General features: G+C 42.9%; 1 pseudogene; it reads left to right on the forward strand.

The window, feature by feature from the left end:
• The window catches only part of LOC129015029 (RNA polymerase I-specific transcription initiation factor RRN3-like), a 34,208-nt pseudogene that overhangs the window by 20,558 nt on the left and 2,032 nt on the right, over positions 1–11,618 (forward strand).

The following is an 11,618-nucleotide window of genomic DNA, read 5'->3' on the forward strand; positions in this document are numbered from 1 at the left end:
TGGATCAGAGGTCTTTTGCTACATGAATTATAGACTTGCCCTTCAGAAGGATTTGCATTTCTGACCTTGCCACAGTGTGTGAGGTGAGGGCCTGCTTCCTTGCAGGTGTTAGATTATTATATTCAGAGGAAAATCTGTGCAAACTAAAAGTAGCATTTTGTTTTAACCATATTTTAATGGATAATGTCTTTCTTTCTTTCTTTTTTTTTTAATAGACACGGTCTTACTCTGTAACCCAGGCTGGAATGCAGTCGCACAAACATGGCTTACTGCAGCCTTGACCTCCTGGGCTCAAGCGGTTCATCTGCCTCAGCCTCCCATGTAGCTGGGATCACAGGCGTGCCACCATGCCTGGCTAATTTTTTGATTATTTGTAGAGACAGAGCTTCCCTGTGTTGCCCAGGCTGCCCTTGAACTCCTGGGCTCCCTCCCACTTTGGCCTCTCAAAGTGCTAGGATTGCAGGCAGGAGCCACTGTGCCTGGCTGGATAATGTTGTTTTTTAATGGTGTTGTGTTTATAAAAAATATGGCAGATGAAACTTGAAAATATGTCTTTATAAAAACTGAGATGCCAGATTTTCTCCATAGGTCAGGTTGATAACGGCAAAACAAAGGATCTATATCGCGACCTGATAAACATCTTTGACAAACTCCTGTTGTCCACCCATGCCTCCTGCCACGTACAGTTTTTCATGTTTTACCTCTGTAGTTGCAAATTGGTGAGTAACAATGTGATTAACATTATCTTAGCTTATTTTGTTTTTGCCCGAAAATTTTCCCTAAAAACTGGGGTGGACGGAGACCATGAAGTAAATAATTCTTTTCCTTGAACTTACTTGCTAGTCTGCTTAATAAAATCGCATTCTCCTTCCTTTTTTTGTTTTTTTTCCTTTCTTTTTTGAGACACAGTCTCGCTCTGCTGCCCACTGCTGCAACCTCCACCTCTTGGGCTCAACAGACTCTCAGTGCTTACCCTCTCAAGTAGCTGGGACCACAGGTTACCATGCCTGGCTAATTTTTGTATTTTTAGAAGAGGCGGGGTTTCGCCATGTTGGCCAGACTGGTCTTGAACTCCTGACCGCAAGTGATCTGCCCGCCCCCTGCCCTGCAAAGCGTTGGGATTACAGGTGTGAACAACTGTGCCTGGCCCACGTTCCCTTCTCAGTACACTTGGAGAGAAAAGAGATTGCCGCCTGCCAGCCCAGCTAGGTGCTCTGAAAATGTCATCCTGCCTTTTGGTCACTAGGTGGTGCTCTTCCCTTAAGCCTTTCTCTATTAAAATCTCATATGGGGTAATTAACTGTATTTCCTTTATTCTTTCCAAGGGTCGAGTTGTAACTAGCCCAAACCAACTTATTAATCTAGAGTTTTAAAAACTTTAGACTTTGTCTTTTCTTCTTTTTTTTTTTTTTTTTTTTTTTTTTAGTGGGGGAAAGAATGTAGAAGGCTTTTCCTTCTCTGCAACGATTTTGTGTCTTCCTAGAGGTCAGGAGAGTGTTGGCATGGGAAAGAAGGTTGAATTCATTCTGCCCAAATGGGTGTGCCTAGCTTTAGAACAGCGCTATTTAGGAGAAGTTGGAAGTCACACCCTTTGGTGAGAAGCTGTGTCAGTTTTTTTCATGATTGGCATATTTAACTCAAATAGCAGCTGTACGTTAGTCCGTATTTCTGTTCATGGTTGAGTTCAGTGTGTCCAGAGACTGGAAGGTGCTTTGCACTCACAGGAGTGCCCATTTGGAGCTCCATGGGATGTGAATTATTGTTGGTCACCAGTTCTGGCTGACATTGGAATCACTTGGAGAGTTTTTGTAATATGTGGATTCCAAAGCCCTATCACAAACCTACTGAATTTGTACCTCCCAGGTTGAATTTTTTGTTGTTTTTTGTTTGTTTGTTTGTTTGTTTCTTTTTGAGACGGAGTCTCACTCTGTCACCCAGGCTGGAGTGTAGTAGCATGATCTCAGCTCACTGCAACCTCTGCCTCCTGGGTTCAAGCAATTCTCCTGCCTCAACCTCCCAAGTAGCTGGGATTACAGGCACCTGCCACCACGCCTGGCTAATTTTTGTATTTTTAGTAGAGAGAGGGTTTCTCCATGTTGGCCAGGCTGGTCTCGAGCTCCTGACCTTGGGCGATCCACCCGCCTCGGCCTCCCAAAGTGCTGGGATTACAGGCATGAGCCACTGCGCCTGGCCCCGGGTTGATTTTGATGCTTAGCTAGGTTTGGGATCCATTGAATTATTTAACACCCGAGGTGCCTTTTGTTTTTAATGTTATTCTCTCAACGTGTTTTAAAAATGAAGCCCATGAGATACTTATGAGGTAGTAGAACTTTTCCCCACATTGGTGAAGTAAAAATCTTGGGATTTTGATAGCCAGATTATCTTAGGCATTAAAAAAGATCACACCGACGCCCTCTCTTTTTATAGGGATTCGCAGAGGCATTTTTGGAACATCTCTGGAAGAAATTGCAGGATCCAAGTAATCCTGCCATCATCAGGCAGGCTGCTGGAAATTATATTGGAAGCTTTTTGGCAAGAGCTAAATTTATTCCTCTTATGTAAGTAGCCTAATTTTCCGAGTACTTTTTAATATCATGCTTTAAAAAGAGTATAGCATTGTCTCAAGTCAGAAATATCTCCCTTATTTTTTTGGCATGTTTTTAAAATGAATAAAATCCCTACTCTGTGCAAGATGTTTATATTTCTAAGTGGTGATTTTAGAATAAAGTGTGTCCTTTTTTATATATAAAACCCTGTATTTAAGGCTTTTGTCATCTCTTTTGTGTGGTTGCACTTAAAGATCCATTTGTTTTATGGATAGAGGACAGAGTTGTATACTGTTTTGATTCTTTTTGTAGGTTTGTCATTTTTTCATTTGCATTCCGAATCTATTGTATCTGTTAGAGCTGAAGAAAAACCCTTTTAAAGGTAATAGACCTATCTAGGAGGCCAGTTTCTTCCAGTAGCCCATGAAGATATCTTTGGACAAGGATGCTGTTGAAACCCTTCCCCAGCCACAAAATTATTCACCATAGGACTTGACTAGGATGCATCGGGGAATACTGAAGTCCACCAGACTGTCTTTCTCTTGAGAGGTGTTGGTGAACGTGTCCTATTTAGCCAGTCACCCTAAGAGGGGTACCTTTGAGATGGATAGGAGAACCTGCTTTCCATCCCTTGGGACGTTCTTAGGGGCTCACCTGTTCCTAGAAGGTCAGAGCTACTCTGCCTTGTAATTGGAAGGTTGTCTTCTTACGCACCCATCCTTATCCTTCCTTTCTTTGCTTTTCCTCTGTACCCATGAGTATTATTTAAAGAAACCTATGAACTTACTTAGCATGGTTTGTAATGAAAGGCAGTTATGTGTTTTTATGTTATTCTGGTTTTTTTATGAAGTGTAAAGTTGACTTGAATTTTTCTTTTCTCTAGTACTGTAAGATCATGCCTAGATCTTTTGGTTAACTGGCTGCACATATACCTTAATAACCAGGATTCGGGAACAAAGGCATTCTGTGATGTTGCTCTCCATGGACCATTTTACTCAGCCTGCCAAGCTGTGTTCTACACCTTTGTTTTTAGACACAAGCAGCTTTTGAGCGGAAACCTGAAAGAAGGTCAGTGTTGTGGGAGTGCTGGACTGGATTTTCCTTGTGTTCTTGTCACCCTTCAGAATGGTGATTCATTACTTTTTTGAGATTTTTATAAAAACTGGATTCAGAAAACTGCATGTACACTCAAACTTTTAATAATAATTTCAAGCAGCTCATAGGCCCCTACAAACCCCTTAAGATAGATTTGAGCTTGAGAACCCTACAAACCCCTTAAGATGGATTTGAGGTTAAGAAAGAGGTTTCTGCCTTTGAAGGTTTGAAATGTGAAGATGTCTCCAGAGGTGAGGCTGAGCCCTGGGCTGTGCCAGCGCCCTGTACAAAACTTCAGTTGGATGCACCTTCTCTTTGTTGTCCTTGTAACAGCCTAGTAAATGGCAGGTATTCTCCCTTTACAGACAGCACCAAAGCACAAGAAAGTCATTTTCCCAACATCACATGGTTACTGGCAGGATTAGAAAACTGAAGCCAGGTTGGGCTGACCCTAAAGTTTGAGTTTATGTAGATTAAACTCTGCCTGGAGCCTTGAGACTTAATTGACCATTATTGTTTTGCTGATTTCTAAGAGTTACTTATAATTCAAATCTATCAGTTGAAACTTACTAGATTAGTGTATTTTAGTTGAAGAGAGTCTCCAAGAACAGTGTTTATAAGTCATTGTAAATTGTTCTGTTTATGTTTATGAATAATTCACATGGTTTGGTGGGTCACTTCCTCTAAACTGGGGTCTCTCAACCCTGCACGATTGCCATTTGGGCTGCATCATCCTTCATCGTCGGGGGCTGTCCTCTGCACTGTAGGATGTTTAACAGCCTCCACCTACTAGCTGCCAACAGCAGTCCCCGACCACCCCCAGCTGTGACACCTAAAACTGTCTCCAGATACTGCCAGGTGTCCTCTGCGGGGGTCGCAGTCTCTTTGGGTTAACAGCCACAGCTCTAAACTGAAAGTTGTACGTGTTGCATTATATATGTTTACCTACATCCTACATGCTTCTAAAAGATGTTGTATGAACTAGTAGGATGAGGTTTTATCACAAGGTAAGTAAATACAAGCTCTGCTTTTCTTTGTATAAATTAATGCCAGGAATCTGAATTAAATATCTTGTTTTTGTAAGCTGTGACATCCCATTTAGGTAATTTTTATTGAAATATGCATCAAAGAAACTCCTAAGAAAATATACTTAAGTACAAGTTGGTCAGCTTGCCTCTTAAAATAAATGTGGTGTCTTTATTTTACTCATGTAGGAAAGAATTATATTCATTAAGTCTAAGAAAGTGGTTTCTGTCTAAATTTGCCTTCTGTTGAGGTAGAAGGCAAATTTGGAGTTTTCTTGTTTAGAAAAAAAACTACAAATGACTACTGTGCACCTGAAAACAGCACTCAGCTTCACTAACAAGACTTGCAAGCTAGAATCAAATTGCTGTTTTGTTTTGTTGCCTGTCGTGATTGTTAGCTGAAACCAAATCACAAGATCTTTTTCTCCCTCTGTATTAACTCAGCCTACACTGAGCTTACAAGCGTATGAACTTCACATTGTTGTGGAATCTTACAGCCTGCTACTTCCTAAGTTTTCTTTAGAGAAGCTGCCTTGGTGACCAGTGAATGTGGTTAGCCTAGTGACATTCTTCTGGGCCATATACTGTGTGACTATCTGCATGGACCTTTATTTAAAGCATTTCTGCAAAAAATTTTTTTAAGTTTTTTTTTAAATGTGTGATAATTTGTGCTTTTAAAGATATCTTACACTTTTCACTTATTTGTACCTTTAAAAAAATCTTTTTTTTTTTTTTTAAACCAAAGGTTTGCGGTATCTTCAGAGTCTGAATTTTGAGCGGATAGTGATGAGCCAGCTAAATCCCCTGAAGATTTGCCTGCCCTCAGTGGTTAACTTTTTTGCTGCAATCACAAAGTAAGTTATTTACGCTTTCTTGATGGGAGTTATTTAAAATATTTTTATTTATGTTTATCTAGTATTGTAAGAGTCTGTTAAATTTCTATGAAATTAGTAACATTATAAAAGGCCAGGCGTGGTGGCTGACGCCTGTAATCTCAACATTTTGGGAGGCTGAGGTGGGAGGATTGCTTGAGGCCAGGAGTTAAAAGACCAGCCTGAGCAACATAGTGAGACCCTATCTCTACAAAAAAATTTTAAAAATTAGCTGGGTGTGGTTGCCTGTGTCTGTAGTCCCAACTACTCAGGAGGCTGAGGTAGGAGGATCACTTGAGCCCAGGAGGTCAAGGATGCAGTGAGCCCTGATTGTACCACTGCACTCCAGTCTGGGGTCCAGAATGAGACCCTGTCTCTTAAACAAACAAAAACAACCCAGTCCTTGCAGGAAATACTGTGATACAGCTATTGTTTTTATACTTTGATGGCATTGGAAATTGCTACTACTTCTTATCCAAAGGGCAGCACTTTGAAATAAGTATGGCAACCAGTAAGCTGAGAGGGGCAAAGCCATAGATGCTTATTAGAGTGACTGCTGTAATAGTAATAGAAATAAACTGGACGTGAGGCAAATGTTGACCTGTAAGAGATTGGTTTAGAGAGTTCTGTTCTCTCAGGTCTGGTAGCTATGGCTAATCCATAGCCTCTCCTCTGTGCCAGGCAGTTCTAAGCACTTTACATAGAACTCATTTGATCCTCAAACAGCCCTCTAGGATGAAACCCTGTTTATCAACGGGGAGGTGGAGGTACAGAGAGGTGAAATCACTTGCCTAAAGTCATAGAGCTAGACTGGCAGCACAGATTTAAATGTAGTCTGGCTCCTTTGTAAGCTTTCACTAAGTTATTCTGCTTTATGGAGAAAGCAAATTGGAGAATTGAATATTCAATGAGGATATTTAGGCCAGATCATAGCTTAAAATCTTCAACAGATAAGAGCCAGCAGCTTGCTGAGCTCCGTCAGCCTCTTTAGTTCTCCTTTGCTAGGCGTCTGGTTCAAGGTGTCCTCTCTTCTGAGTCTCAGTGATAGTAAAGGATTAGGAAAGGGCATAAAGAGACCAATAAGCAACGGCGGTGAGTGGGTGGAGGCTTCAGCATGTTGGTTAAGATGGTGAGCAGCTCGAAGAGTGAGGATGGATGAAGCAAAGCAGAGGCCGCTGCCCCTGGTATGTTCTCAGGGTGGGGACAGAGGACTGCATTTGTGAACCATCTGGTCCAGGGGCTCTCGATTTGGGGTTGGCATGTGCATTGGAGGCACAGAGTGTGATGTGATGTGAGGCTAAGAGCAGGGGATTGAAATAAAAGTCTCTGCCTAGGTGCGGATATGGTAAATAAAGGTGTGTACCATTCTGTAGCTGTTGCTTTTGCCTGCTTGATGGTTTTGAGATTGAACCATACTGACACAAAGCTTTATTTTGATTTTAACTGCTCTGTTATGTTCTGGGAATCTTTTTTATTGAGTCTTTGTTGGGATTTCATCTGTTAGTTTTTGTCTTTTTTTTTTTTTTTTTTTGAGACAAGGTCTTGCTCTGTCACCCAGGCTGGAGTGCAGTGGCGTGATCTTAGCTCACTACAACCACCACCTCCCAGGCTCGTGCAGTTCTCCTGCCTCAGCCTCCCGAATAGCTGGGACTACAGGCGCCTGCCACCATGCCCAGCTAATTTTTGTATTTTTAGTAGAGACGGGGTTTCACCATGTTGACCAGGCTGGTCTCAAACTCCTGAGCTCAAGTGAACCGCCTGCCTCAACCTCCCAAAGTGCTGGGATTACAGGTGTGAGCCACCGTGCCCGGCTGGCTGTGTTAGTGTTTTAGTGCTCAGGAACATTCTTGTGTGTGTGTCCTTGTGTGTGGGCACACGCTTCCTTGTCACACACCCAGAAGTGCGGTCAGCTGCGGGGTTGTAGGAGATGCAGATCTTCAACTTTACCTGATAGTGCAAATCACCCTCCAGTGTGGTTTTGCTGATGTGTCCTCCACCAGGAGGAGGGGTCAAGTGCTGTGAGCCTGGGCTAACAGGACAGAAATCAAAGTATGTGGCTTGAAGTTGCCACGGTGACCTGAGAACCTGAGATGGAGAGTGACAGAAGTGAGGTCTAAGTCCTCATCTTGGAGAAGCTGTCCAATAAATAATTTTTCAAGTTGCTCAATCATTTAGAGACAACTACTGGAAAAATTAAAAACATAATTGTCTTTTTTTATTTTATGTTTTCTTCTATGCATTTAACTGTTCTCACTCAGCATGCCCAGTCCTTTCTGTGCCTGTTTTTGAGGTCATGACTTAGTCAACCCCGTGTCCCTCCTTCAGTAAAGGCTTATTTCTTCTTCAGTGCTTCTTCAGCAAGTCTCTTCACCAGCCACTATTTCCTCCTGAGGAACTCCTGAATCCCTCTTCCACCAACCTTCTAATTCTTTTGCAAACAGTAAAAATAAAGACACCTATAGTTATGTAATCTAAGAGTTTTGCCTTGCAAACATTTATTTTTAATGAATAATATCTATTACTCATTAAAATATAAGCCCAGTTTTACATTCTGAGCGATAGCCACATTTTCTTTCTCCTTAGCAAACTTGCAAATAGAAGACCCACAGAACGGTACCCTAAAAGTGGTACTTTCTGCTTTATATTGTTATTTGTACTAGCACTTGTTACATTCAGCAATTTCTCTGTGGTAGGTACAGTTGTCACACGCAGCTCACATCCCCACAGAGTCACTCCAGCATGTTAATGCCTCTGTCTGTGTTGTTTTTTTGTTCCACAGTAAGTACCAGCTCGTCTTCTGCTACACCATCATTGAGAGGAACAATCGCCAGATGCTGCCAGTCATTAGGAGTACCGCTGGAGGAGACTCGGTGCAGACCTGCACAAACCCGCTGGACACCTTCTTCCCCTTTGATCCCTGTGTGCTGAAGAGGTAGGTACTTTTAAACATTGACACTGGAGGAGGTGGATTTTTTTTTCTTTTTGAGACGGAGTCTCACTCTGTCGCCCAGGCTGGAGTGCGGTGGTGTGATCTCGGCTCACCGCAAGCTCCGCCTCCTGGGTTCACGCCATTCTCCTGCCTCAGCCTCCCGAGTAACTGGGACTACAGGTGCCCACTGCCATGCCTGGCTAATTTTTTTTGTATTTTTAGTAGAGACGGGGTTTCACCTTGTTAGCCAGGATGGTCTCAATCTCCTGACCTCGTGATCCGCCCGCCTCAGCCTCCCAAAGTGCTGGGATTACAGGCGTGAGCCACCACGCCCGGCCAGGAGGTGGATTTAAACGTGATACATGTTTGCTTTTCCCAAAATTGGCCACTCTTCGCCAGAAGTGGCCCTTCCTCGCTGTTGATGAGCGTCTCGTGGTCTCCCTGCGTATATTTCACAGATGCAAAGTAGAGGATGCCTAGCAGGACTTGCCGAGTGGCGCAGGCACCCCAGAGTGGGTAGATCTTTGCCTCACTAGGAGCCAGACTGACATCAAGGGTTTTTGGGTTTTTTTTTGTTTTTCTTTAAACTGTTATTTAAACATGTAAGGTTATGGGGATAATGGTGCCAGGATAGGGGAGGGTGCTGTCTTTTCTTGCTTCATAATTTTGTGCCAAGTGTCTTGTTCTTTCCTCTAGAGACCACATCCCATTCTGTTGCACAGGATAAACAAAACACAAATGATTGGCTGGGCGTAATGGCTCATGCTTGTAATCCCAGCACTTTGGGAGGCTGAGGCGGGTGGATCACTTGAAGTCAGGAGTTCAAGACCAGCCTAGCCAAGATGGTGAAACCCTGTCTCTACTAAAAATACAAAAATTAGCCGGGCGTGGTGGTGGGCGCCTGTAATTCCAGCTACTCGGGAGGCTGAGGCAGGAGAATCGCTTGAACTCGGGAGGTGGAGGTTGCAGTGAGCCGAGATTGCGCCACTGCACTCCAGCCTGGGCGAGAGAGTGAGACTCTGTCTCAAAAAACAAAAAAAAAACCAAAAAGCGATTTATCTAGATGAGTTGTTCTAGAAAACCACTGGGCCAGCCTTAACTTGGCACTTGTATAAGGAAGCAGGATTTTTGCTTATTATGTTTTCTAAAATAACTAGCAGCATCATGACCGTCTGGGATTGTCTGGTCCCTTAAGTCTTGATTGACTGAAACCAGATTAGTTGTTTTTCCTAGACTTACTTTTCAGCAAATTACTACAGAAATATAAAAAAGAGAGTTCCAGAATATTACGGTTTCATTTCCATTTGGATATACTATATCTAACTGACTTGTCAGTCTTTGTAAAGTTTAGAAACAATTTCACGTGAAAATGGAAAGATGAAAAACGGTAGTTCAATACTCCATTGACATGAGTGAATGAACTCTTATGCAGAAAGAGCCACATTAGTTACAGCATTTACATAGAGGGTTGTTTTTTTGTTTTGGTTTTTTTCTTTTTTTTTTTTAATGAGACGATCTCGCTCTGTCGCCCAGGCTGGAGTGCAGTGGCGTGATCTCGGCTCACTGCAAGCTCCGCCTCCCAGGTTCAGGCCATTCTGCCTCGGCCTCCCGGGTAGCTGGGACTACAGGCGTCCGCCAACACACCCGGCTAATGTTTTGTATTTTTAGCAGAGACGGGGTTTCACCGTGTTAGCCAGGATGGTCTCGATCTCCTGACCTCGTGATCTGCCCACCTCAGCCTCCCAAAGTGCTGGGATTACAGGCATGAGCCACTGCGCCCAGCCAGGTTTTTTTTAATGTAATTATTTAAGCCGTAGTTTTCACTTCTTGGTTTTGGGTAATAGATCTTGTGAGAAAAGATCCAAACCAATTTTGACTTCTGCTGAAGTATTTAACTTGACTTTGAAATGTGATCTTTGTTGACAGGTCAAAGAAATTCATTGATCCTATTTATCAGGTATGGGAAGACATGAGTGCTGAAGAGCTACAGGAGTTCAAGAAACCCATGAGAAAGGTCAGTTTGTGATTGATTGAGCACACTCTCGGAATCTCCTTTCTGGCTCCGGGTCACAGTCAGATAGTAAGTGGCAAGTCGCTCATGCGTGTCATCCCCGCACTGTAGGGGGTCAAGGCCAGAGGATTGCTTGAGACCAGCCTGGGCAACACAGTGACACCCTGTTTCTACAAAAATTTTTTAAATTAGCTGGGCGTGGTGGTGCACACCTGTAGTCCCAGCTCCTCTGGAAGCTGAGGTGGGAGGTCAAGGCTGCAGTGAGCTGTAAATGTAGCACGGCACTCCAGCCTGGGCAACAGAGCAAGACCCTGTTTTCTTTAAAAAAGCACACCGAAACCGTGCCTTACTCATTCTACCTTTATAAAATTCCAAGCCCAGGTTTTGGTGTTATTTAAAGAGTCTGTGGCTTTTTTGGATAAATTGCTTAACCAGACACTTCACATACTGACATGTGAGAAGCGAAGGTTAATTACAAATTAGCTGAACAAATTTAGATCTTTGCCACTTGCGCATTCTCACCAAGTAACAATCTCCAGTTGACTCATGTTGAAATTGACCCAGCAGTTTACATTAGTTTTATAGAGCTTCATGAATGGCTGGTGAAGACGCAGGTTGCAACATACCCTCCAGGTCACATGAGGTGGAGCTGAGACAGTTACAGTTAGAGAGGAAAATTAGAATCCAGTAATAAAGAATTTTGCTGCTCTGTTGCTTGGGAGCACATTTGTTTTCTCATTAAAAGCAGCTTCAAGATGGCTTTTTTGTTGTTGTTTTTAATAAGTAATCATTGGAAAGCACCTTTCATCTTTTTCTCTATGTTTTGCATTTGTTGAGGGGCGTGTAATTCATTCACATTGTGTTAGGTACAAGAGCTCTAACACTGGGCAAGAATGACTCGTCATGTTTTCTGTCCCCATTGAGCTTCAAATCTGTTTGCAAGTCAGACTTGAAACAAATGATTACAATGTGTGATGAGCAGTTATGTGGGTATGTTGGTAAGAAGGAAGTGCTTATCAGAGGGAGCTTTTGTTCTGTTCTGTTTTGTTTTTTTAGAGACATGGTCTCGCTATGTTGCCCAGGCTAGATTTGGAACTCTTGAGCTCAAGCAGTCCTCCCACCTCCGCCTCCCGAGTAGCT

This window comes from Pongo pygmaeus, chromosome 18 (assembly GCF_028885625.2).
Source record: "Pongo pygmaeus isolate AG05252 chromosome 18, NHGRI_mPonPyg2-v2.0_pri, whole genome shotgun sequence".
NCBI lineage: Eukaryota > Metazoa > Chordata > Mammalia > Primates > Hominidae > Pongo > Pongo pygmaeus.